An 8,577-nucleotide genomic window follows, 5' to 3' on the forward strand; every position below is an offset into this window, starting at 1 on the left:
TAATAGTAAGCCCCTCCTCATCAGTCCACCAGCCACTAGAAAGTTTCAAGACCCCTGAGGGAACACTCATCAAGCCCGCTGACCAGTCAGGATGCAGAGGTAACAGGCCTGTGGTCAAGGGAAGGTTGCCAATTTGGAATCCAGGATAGGTTTTGAAAATCTAGATGGGCAAAGTGAATGAAAAAGTACCAACATCTAAAGTGTTGTCAAGCCTCCTGTGAGCAAGGCATTTAATCACCTGCTCTTGTAAAGCTGCTTAAGATAACAATATGAGACGATATCTGAGCGACGTGAAGCAGGAAGAGCCGGTTGCCTGTAATGTTGGTGATCTAATGAACTTTTTAGGAAGATTTTGGAAGATGATGGATAAATGTAAAGGTAGACTTATTACATTCTGTATGAAAGAGACTGAAATGGAAAAATCTGGAAAAGTTGAATGACATAGTGTAAGGCGCCTTGCATGTGGAAAACAACGTCAGGCGAGAATAAAACGGACAGGTCTTATATTCTATGCAAGAGAGCGAATGTAATATACAGTACAGTATATCCAGTATACCATACATTTAACCCATTATCTATATTAGTACATAAATCTACGTTATCTTGATGGTGGCTGGTGCTCCAGTGTGGCTCTGTTCGGGTTAACCACAATTTGTATCGGTACCAGTAAAAAATGAGGTTGACTCGAAACCCATTCTGACTGCCAATCTTGTCAGGGATAAACATGTTTGTACTGTAGTAAACCCTGCCTGCCTTCATTCATCTGATTCCACTTGTAGCTTCTCTTGGTTCACAGATGCCTGTTTCCACGGGAGACTGAGGACTCAGTGCTTCAGCCTCAAATTGTGTAAAAGTGTCATAAAAAAAACGTCCAGACTGGCTTTTCAACGTTGATGTACAGTTTCCGCTGTGATCAGAAGTGACTTTATGGAAAGAGGTTGTAAAGATGGGTCAGTCACCAAACCAATAATACACACACACACACACACACACACACACACAACTCACACAGAGGCCAGGGGCGAGTTCAGTTCAGCACTCACCCACATATACACAGAAAAACAATGCCATTTAGGGACAAAGGGGTAAATATCCTAAAGAGATGGAGGTGTATGTATGTATTGGGAATGTGTGTGTGTTCATACCTACCCATGTACTGGCAGCTGTTTTGACTACAGTATAGTTCAGACTCAGATTCATGCAGTAAAAGCAGCCCCGCAGCAACATAAAGCCAACTCTTACAGTACATAGTTTTGCCCCTCAGCTAAATTAGCAAAAAACAAATGCAGCTCTCCATTGTTTTTTATATAATGAGTTCATTTTCATACCGGGGCTCACGTCGTGTTTTTCATTTTCCCATGTTGCTGGATGGCAGCAGAAATGCAATTAAAGTCATTGTTTCATTAGGGCATGCTGCCTGTGAGCGGGCATTAAAAACACCACAACACAGCTACAGTACCTTGTCGAATACACACAGCTTTTTGCGGTCGGCTTTTTTTTTTTTGTTTGTTTCTTCCCCCTTTCTCTCTCTCTCTCTCTCTCTCTCTCTCACACACACACACACACGCACAAACATAATTAGAACTTAAATCCCAAGCAATTAGAACCCAATCAAATTTTCCTTCGTGCTTGTCAACAGTCTTTCCCACGTACATTTTTTCACTCATTTATCTGTTTATGCTTGCATGGTCTAACTGTCCTCTATTTTCCAGAGTTGTTAGTCGGCATATTCTCTCCCTCTTTGTCCTTCTCCATCTGTCTGTTTTTCTCTCTGTCTCTATCACAGCCTCTTGGTCTCTTAACCTTTCTTTTTGTCGCTGTGCAGTATTTTGCATTTGAAAAGACCACCCATTGGTTCAGGAGGGGGCAGATTCTCAGAGTGGAATTGGTTTAGAATATTAATTGTTTTTTTTTTTTTTTTTCCTTCGTCGTTTTGTTCCTGGGAAAACTGCCTGCATTAACACTGCCTGCCACTTTCATTCTAAGTCCCCGCTCTGCATAAACAAACTGCAGTTTGTGCTAGCAATGCTGGGGAGATACTGGGATTTGAGTGGGCAAGTGTTTATTTTGTTGGCTTTCAAATAGGGAGAAAAATTACTGACATCACTGCTCAGTCCTCAATCTAATCTCTCATTGAGCATTTCTGTAATTTGTCTTTTTGAAAAAGTGCAATGTGATCCCTGGCTTTACTATCCATAAGATACTAAATGAGTACCTATAACAGCACTCCCAATTAGAATTTGAGGTGTTTGTGAACAAAAATAAGCAACAGTTAGCTTGTTAGCATTAACTTGTTAGCTAGACTTTTACTCATTACAAATTCCACTGTAATTTTTTTAAGACCACATTTGTTAGTTAAGATAGAAATTTAAAAACAGTGTTAAAACACAAAGGAAAAAAAAGGCAGTGTGATTTAGAGTGAGATAGAAATGGAACCAGGAAGTTCTGGTTCTGCTCTCTATGGGATTTGCCTTTTTTTTTTTTTTATTCAACCTTAACAAATCCTGTTTTAGTTCATCTGAACCTGCGTTAACTGATATGTGGATATTCTAATAGCAAAGCATTGCATATTCACAAATGCAGCTGATACATTAGCATCCATTTAGAGTCGTATTTCTTGCCATCTGGCAAAGGTAATCCCAACAGTCACTCTCCTTTTAGCTCTGTTTTCTCTTTCTAAAAACTCCCAAGTAAAACATCTGGTTCTTTCACAGCTATAGTGAATGTTCACTACCAGCCTTTTGTTGCTGGGCAGGTAACACACAGAAAGTTTAACACTTCTTTCAGTTTTCAGCTTTCAGTGAAAACAGCTCCCTTCTACTCTACACCAGCTTGATGTGAACAGTGAAACCGAACCAAAACAGTACATTTTTGGGCCGCAAAACCAAAACAATGTGCTAAAAGACGCAAAACAGTTGTGTAGAGCTGAAGGGAATTGCAGAGTTGGGTGATAACTCTATCTGTGTTTGCCACTACAAACAACACTTGTCACATACAGTCATTCGATCCATTGAGGAAAATATTTAGTTTAGCAGCTTTAACGTTTGGCCTCCTTCAATGGCCAAGTTCAGTCATTGTAGCAGGCTTTTTGAAAGCTACTGGCAAAGTACTAAAACTTTTTTTCTTGATGGCAAAAAACTTTTTGTTGCTCCACTGATACTTTCATTGACTGGTACATTTTTAAAGAATGGTGAATGAACTCAAGGTATTGATTAAAACTTTGCTTTCAAAAATCAATAGTGTTTTAGGAGTTAACCCATTTGAAGTAGAAACACGTTCCTTGTTATTTTCAGAGCTATATTCTTAGCTGCCTTGCTGTCACTCCACCCTACACCACACCATCTTATTGCATCTCTAGTGACCTCAGAGACTGATGAGATAAACATTTCTTCCCTGACCCTCCCTGCCCCGCTCATACCAAACCCAAGAGTTTCACCAGCGTCTGTCATGCTCCATCTTTTAAACCTCACACTACTCCAACAATGGTGTGGTCCGTAATTGTCAGCCGTATCAAGCCTATAACTACTACCCGTGTGGAGGGGTATCGGATGGTAATCAGTACGGCAGCCTACGGTTAGTGCTGTCACTCAGGAGCCTCTGACGTCACAGCGGCATGCCTGTATGATTAGTTCTGGTTCAAATCCAGCTGACCTGCATTGTCACCCGTGATCAGTGTCTATAATGGGACAAACATTGTTCATTAAGAGTTTGCAGTGTTGTAAATTAGAACTATGCATTGTGACGCAAGGGAAGGCAGTTAGAGGCTGGGGCTGCCATGCTGTCTGGAGCCTTAAAATGAGGAATTTATGAACATGATTATAGTCTTATATGATTATAGTCTTACAGTCTTATATATAGATTATGAGTAACAGAAATAATGACCTCTTTTATCAGCGTAGATGATTGTGAATGCATCTAGCCATGCCATTTCTTTTTATATAGCATTGAGTCATTAAAAGGGTCAGTTCACCCTAAAAAGCTTTACAAAGTAAAACCATATTTTCTCGCTTACCTATTGTATCTGGCTGTGCAGATGCTTCTGGTTACGCTTTGATAATCTGCACAGTGTGATCAGCTTTCATTGGAACTACTTTCTACCGCAAATTCCATTTACCTAAATCGTATTGGGAAGGAGGCAGAAATCTCACAGAATCTAAAAACCTGGATGAGTAAAATCAAAACTCTCTGCATTGCTAGCCACCAATAGATTCACTGTTGTTTGTTTTGTTTTTTTTATTTGAGTGAATTGATTCTTTAAGATAGATGCTAAAGACTCACCCTTCTAATCAGTGTCCAGCCAAGCAGAACCTGGTTAAAGAGTAAAGTTTGATTATTTTGGGGAATACACTTAATGGCTTTCTTAACAAGAGTTAGATGATAAGATCAATACCACTTTCTCATCTGTAGGCTAAATATGAAGCTGGAGCCAGCAGCTACTTAGCTTAGCTTGGCTTAGCTTAGCATAAATACAGGGGGAAGAAGCTAGCTTGGGATTTGTCCAAACGTAACAAAATCCGCCTACCAGCACCTCTAAAGTTTTCTGATTGAGACGTTATATCTTGTTTGTTTAATCTGTACAAAAATCCAAGTGTAAAAATGACAAGATGCAGCTTTAGGTGGGGTTATGTGCCAGGAACAGTGACTTCCTGATGTTTCTGCAAGAAAGATTCACAAATTATAAGTAATTCCCAGCTAAGAAATAGTCCAACACATAACCCTCCATAAAACTACAAATCGTTGTTTATTCACTTAAGTTTTCAATTTGTCAATTTGTTAATTAGTAAGCTTTTAGGTGGATATTGTTACCTTCAGACAGAGCCAGGCTAGCTGTTTCCCTGTTTCCAGTCTTTGTGCTAAGCTAGGCTAACAGGCTGCTTACTGTAGCTTCGTATTTCGCACACAGTGGTATCAATCTTCTCATCTAACTCACAAAATTTTAAAACTATTCCTTCCACTAAAATGTCAACTTTTTTTGGAGAATTTTTGCTTGCTCCTTTTGCTTACCAAAGGATCAGCTATGACTTTATCATTCAATATATAGAAGATGCACAAATTTTGCTTTTCAGTAGCTACAGTACTATGCACTACTTTAATTTGATTGTAAGACACGGCGCTCACGATCGCAGTTTATTTGGCGGAGACGGTTCTCATGCCTCTGGTGTGACGTGACTTGTCTGCTTGGCTGTGTGCTGTGGAAAACATCCATATGAAACATGTCATCTGTCCTGTGCTTGTTACTACCATTTCCCCTGTCATGCGAGCCCTGCAGAGACTGATGGCTTTTTCAGATGGGACGATGTGCTACTTGCTCTTGACCACAGTCCGCCCACTCTCCACCTTTAATATCCTTCCATGTGTCTCTGTCTCTTGTTTACCCTGTTATCCCACCTCTCCTTCTCTTCCTCCCATCTTTTTCTTTATCACTTGCTCAATATCTGAGGGCTTTGCACTACGGTTAAGGCTGCACATTTTTGAGATTTTCTTGTATGAGTGGAGGTGAAAACCACTCACTCCCTAATAATTGAGGCACCCAAATGAAATTTCTTATGTCTAATGTGGATGTTTCTCCACTTGAAATAAAGGAAAACAACAAAAAAGAAACTCTCTGTTCATATAGCAATTTTTAATTTGAACACCCGCATCCTGGTCATAAGCTTATATACATCTGATTATAATGCCTCTTTGTATTTTCTTTGCAAATCCTGGTTTACTGTTAAACTGGCAGCTGAAATACCTTTGCATGGCGTCATATGATGTCTTAACATTCAGTTTCCTTTCATTTTCCCTTTTAAATAGCTTTAATGTTGTAAGAATCACCTTATTCCACACTGTCTGACAGTTTCACATACAGTATATTCTTTATCAGCTTGTTCCAGCTCTTTATTGAAGCTATTTGATGTTTACGCTGAGTTAAATGTAAAAACCCCAGACTAAATGTTTTTTGACGGTTGCATCATTCCATCATACGGAAATATTTTAGATGTCTTATCCATCATTTCCTACACATTTCTCAAAAATCAAGCTTCATGTGTTTGGTATCTTTGGAAATAATAACTTCTGCGAGTAAAACACTATTTGCCTTTACAGCATGAGTAGATAAAGACTGTCACGCTGGTGAGGAAGCGGGACTGAAGATGATACAATACAACCTCCACATGCCACTTGCATTTGTCTTTTTTCAAAATTGCTTACATTTAATATAAATATCAGATTGGACTCAACATTATTAAATGTTTGTATGTTTTGTCTTCTTGTCTCGTCATCACAGACCAGCTGACATGAGCGTGCGGTTGACTTTCAACATATATGTGAGCACTGAAGTGCAGTGACCTTTTGTTGCATTTGGAGCCACCAAACATGCAAAATGTTGATTACAGCTTCAATCAACCAGCTAAATGATTAAAAGATATGGCTGGTGTGTGTATCCAAAGCCTGATATATATCTTATTCCTCTGTTCTGTGGACCTTCATTGGTGGTTGTTGTTTTGGACAGCAACAGAGCACTACACAGAGGAAGAAGATATATTAGGCTTTGGATACACACACAATACTTGTAAGATCAGTTCACTGTTGGTTTGGCTCTGCACATGAGATTTGTTGACAATAAGAAAAATATAGAAAATTGCCAGCCTTATCTTTTAACTGAACAAATACTAAGGACAATACACATCAGTGTGATTTTACAATGTTTGGACACCTTACTTCAAAGTGCACACCAGAAATCTAGGTTTGCATTGTTGTAATGCTTTACCTGCAGCAGCTAAACCAAACTACACATTTCACATGCAAAAAGTCTGCAGTTTCACTTTACTTCAATACAAGCTTGATTATAAGGGTGTGAAAAAACACTGTAGATTTGTAGAGCTCCCTTTTTTGCAGACACAGGGACCGTAGGACCTAGCAGACTAGTCAGTGGACTTTTTCCACACTTAACAGCTCTTTCTGTTACATTTAAAGGTCACCAACTCCAAGGAATTATGTCATGTGACCTCTGTAACCTTTCCGTCTGTCTGCGACTGGCGTTGGCACATATAGTAGTTCACAGGGACAAGATCGATCCTTTTTCCGTGTTCTTTCTGTCAGTGTGCTGTATCTTGTTTCTGTTGCAGCAGTGGCTTTTTGGTTTGTGTGTCAAGAACCTTTAGTCAGATCCAACTGTATTGATATTTTTGCATCTAAGACCTAAAAATGTAAAATCATATTGGTATGTTCCAACAGGAATAGAGCTCTAAAATGACTACTTACCCAACCACTTTCATTATTCGATGGCTGTGATAACTGAAAACCTTTTCTTCCAGATAATTCCTCATTGGGACAAAGCTGTAAGTCAGCAGTTCATCAGCAGTCATGCAGTACGAAGTGAGTCTTGGCTACATCTCCGTCTCAACTGTTGGGCTCCTCAGCCCTGTAAATGAGCTGCCTCCAATGAGTATGAAAATATTGTGTCGCCTAACACATAATCCACAGCATAGGAAAATGGTGTTTGGTCCCCCGGCAGCGTGACATCACTGTGTTTCCCTGCCTTGACCTTTGTCACATGCCAGCTCTAAAGACTAGAGAGGAGGGGTCTGCTGTTCAAGTAGCTTGTACCCACTCATATATTCAATATCTGATACCTCAGAAAACTAGTAAGATACAACTGGGGAAAAAAAAAAAAGAAGTAAAGGGACTTCAATGGCTGCTGCTGCTGTTTTTGTGTTTTATTTGCCGTAATTAGTTGTGATAGTTCTCGTTCTGTTTGAAGGGACACCAAGAACAAATCCACTGTTCCGTAACGGGTAAATCGTACAATGTTCCGAAATTTCCCCACATTCAGCATTTGTTAAGCAGCACCGTTGTCACTATCATGTAAAGTCCAGGGTTTGTTGTGCAGAAGCTCAAACATGAAAATAATAAAGAAAAAGTTACACATGTACGCTTTCCACCCAAGAATATTATACCTACTGTGTTGTCCAGCAATAAAATCAAATCTATTTATGAAGCCCAAAATCACTCATTTACATCTGTACAACAGACATCATCCATTCTTCGAACCTGGCGCACCTATTGTCGCTATCCAAAGAAAAGCATGGATCTCCAAAATGTCAACTATTCATGAGCTACAGAACAAAAAACAGCCGGGTTTGGTGACTCATGCAGATCCAGTGGGTTTTTTGAACGGTGTGTTTAGCATCAGAAAAAAGAGGATTTTTCTTCATCCTCCAGTTTATCAGAAATATTCAAAATCACTCAGTTTGGAGATTGGTGGTTTTCTTTGGAGAGCAACGCTATGGAAACTATCAAACAGTGCATTTTAAAGGTATGATGTAACAGCATGACATGATGACATCTTTATCTATCTGAATTTAAGCATTTGTAGCCTATAAGCAAGATTGAAATAATGTTTTATTCAAGGAGAGAAGACACATACTGTACAAGACTCAATAAAGTTTCAAATTGCCACCATTATGTAGGTATTTACTTCAAAGATAAGTTGGAGATATTTATTATATTTATACATTTCTCTGACGGTCAACAAATCCAATGAAAATACTAAAATCAATAATGAATTGATCCAACTAACTTGTCTGTGTATCC

At 39.2% G+C, this 8,577-nt stretch overlaps 1 long non-coding RNA gene across 1 annotated transcript in view; it reads right to left on the bottom strand.

Annotated features, from left to right (window-relative positions):
* The window catches only part of LOC122971622, a 46,008-nt gene extending 38,687 nt beyond the window's left edge, over positions 1 to 7,321 (bottom strand). Inside the window, exon 1 of the long non-coding RNA XR_006399535.1 lies at positions 7,246 to 7,321. This is a non-coding gene — a long non-coding RNA (uncharacterized LOC122971622). The remainder of the gene's footprint in view (positions 1 to 7,245) is intronic.
* Between the last annotated feature and the right edge of the window lie 1,256 nt (positions 7,322 to 8,577).

This window comes from Thunnus albacares, chromosome 20, assembly GCF_914725855.1.
Source record: "Thunnus albacares chromosome 20, fThuAlb1.1, whole genome shotgun sequence".
NCBI lineage: Eukaryota > Metazoa > Chordata > Actinopteri > Scombriformes > Scombridae > Thunnus > Thunnus albacares.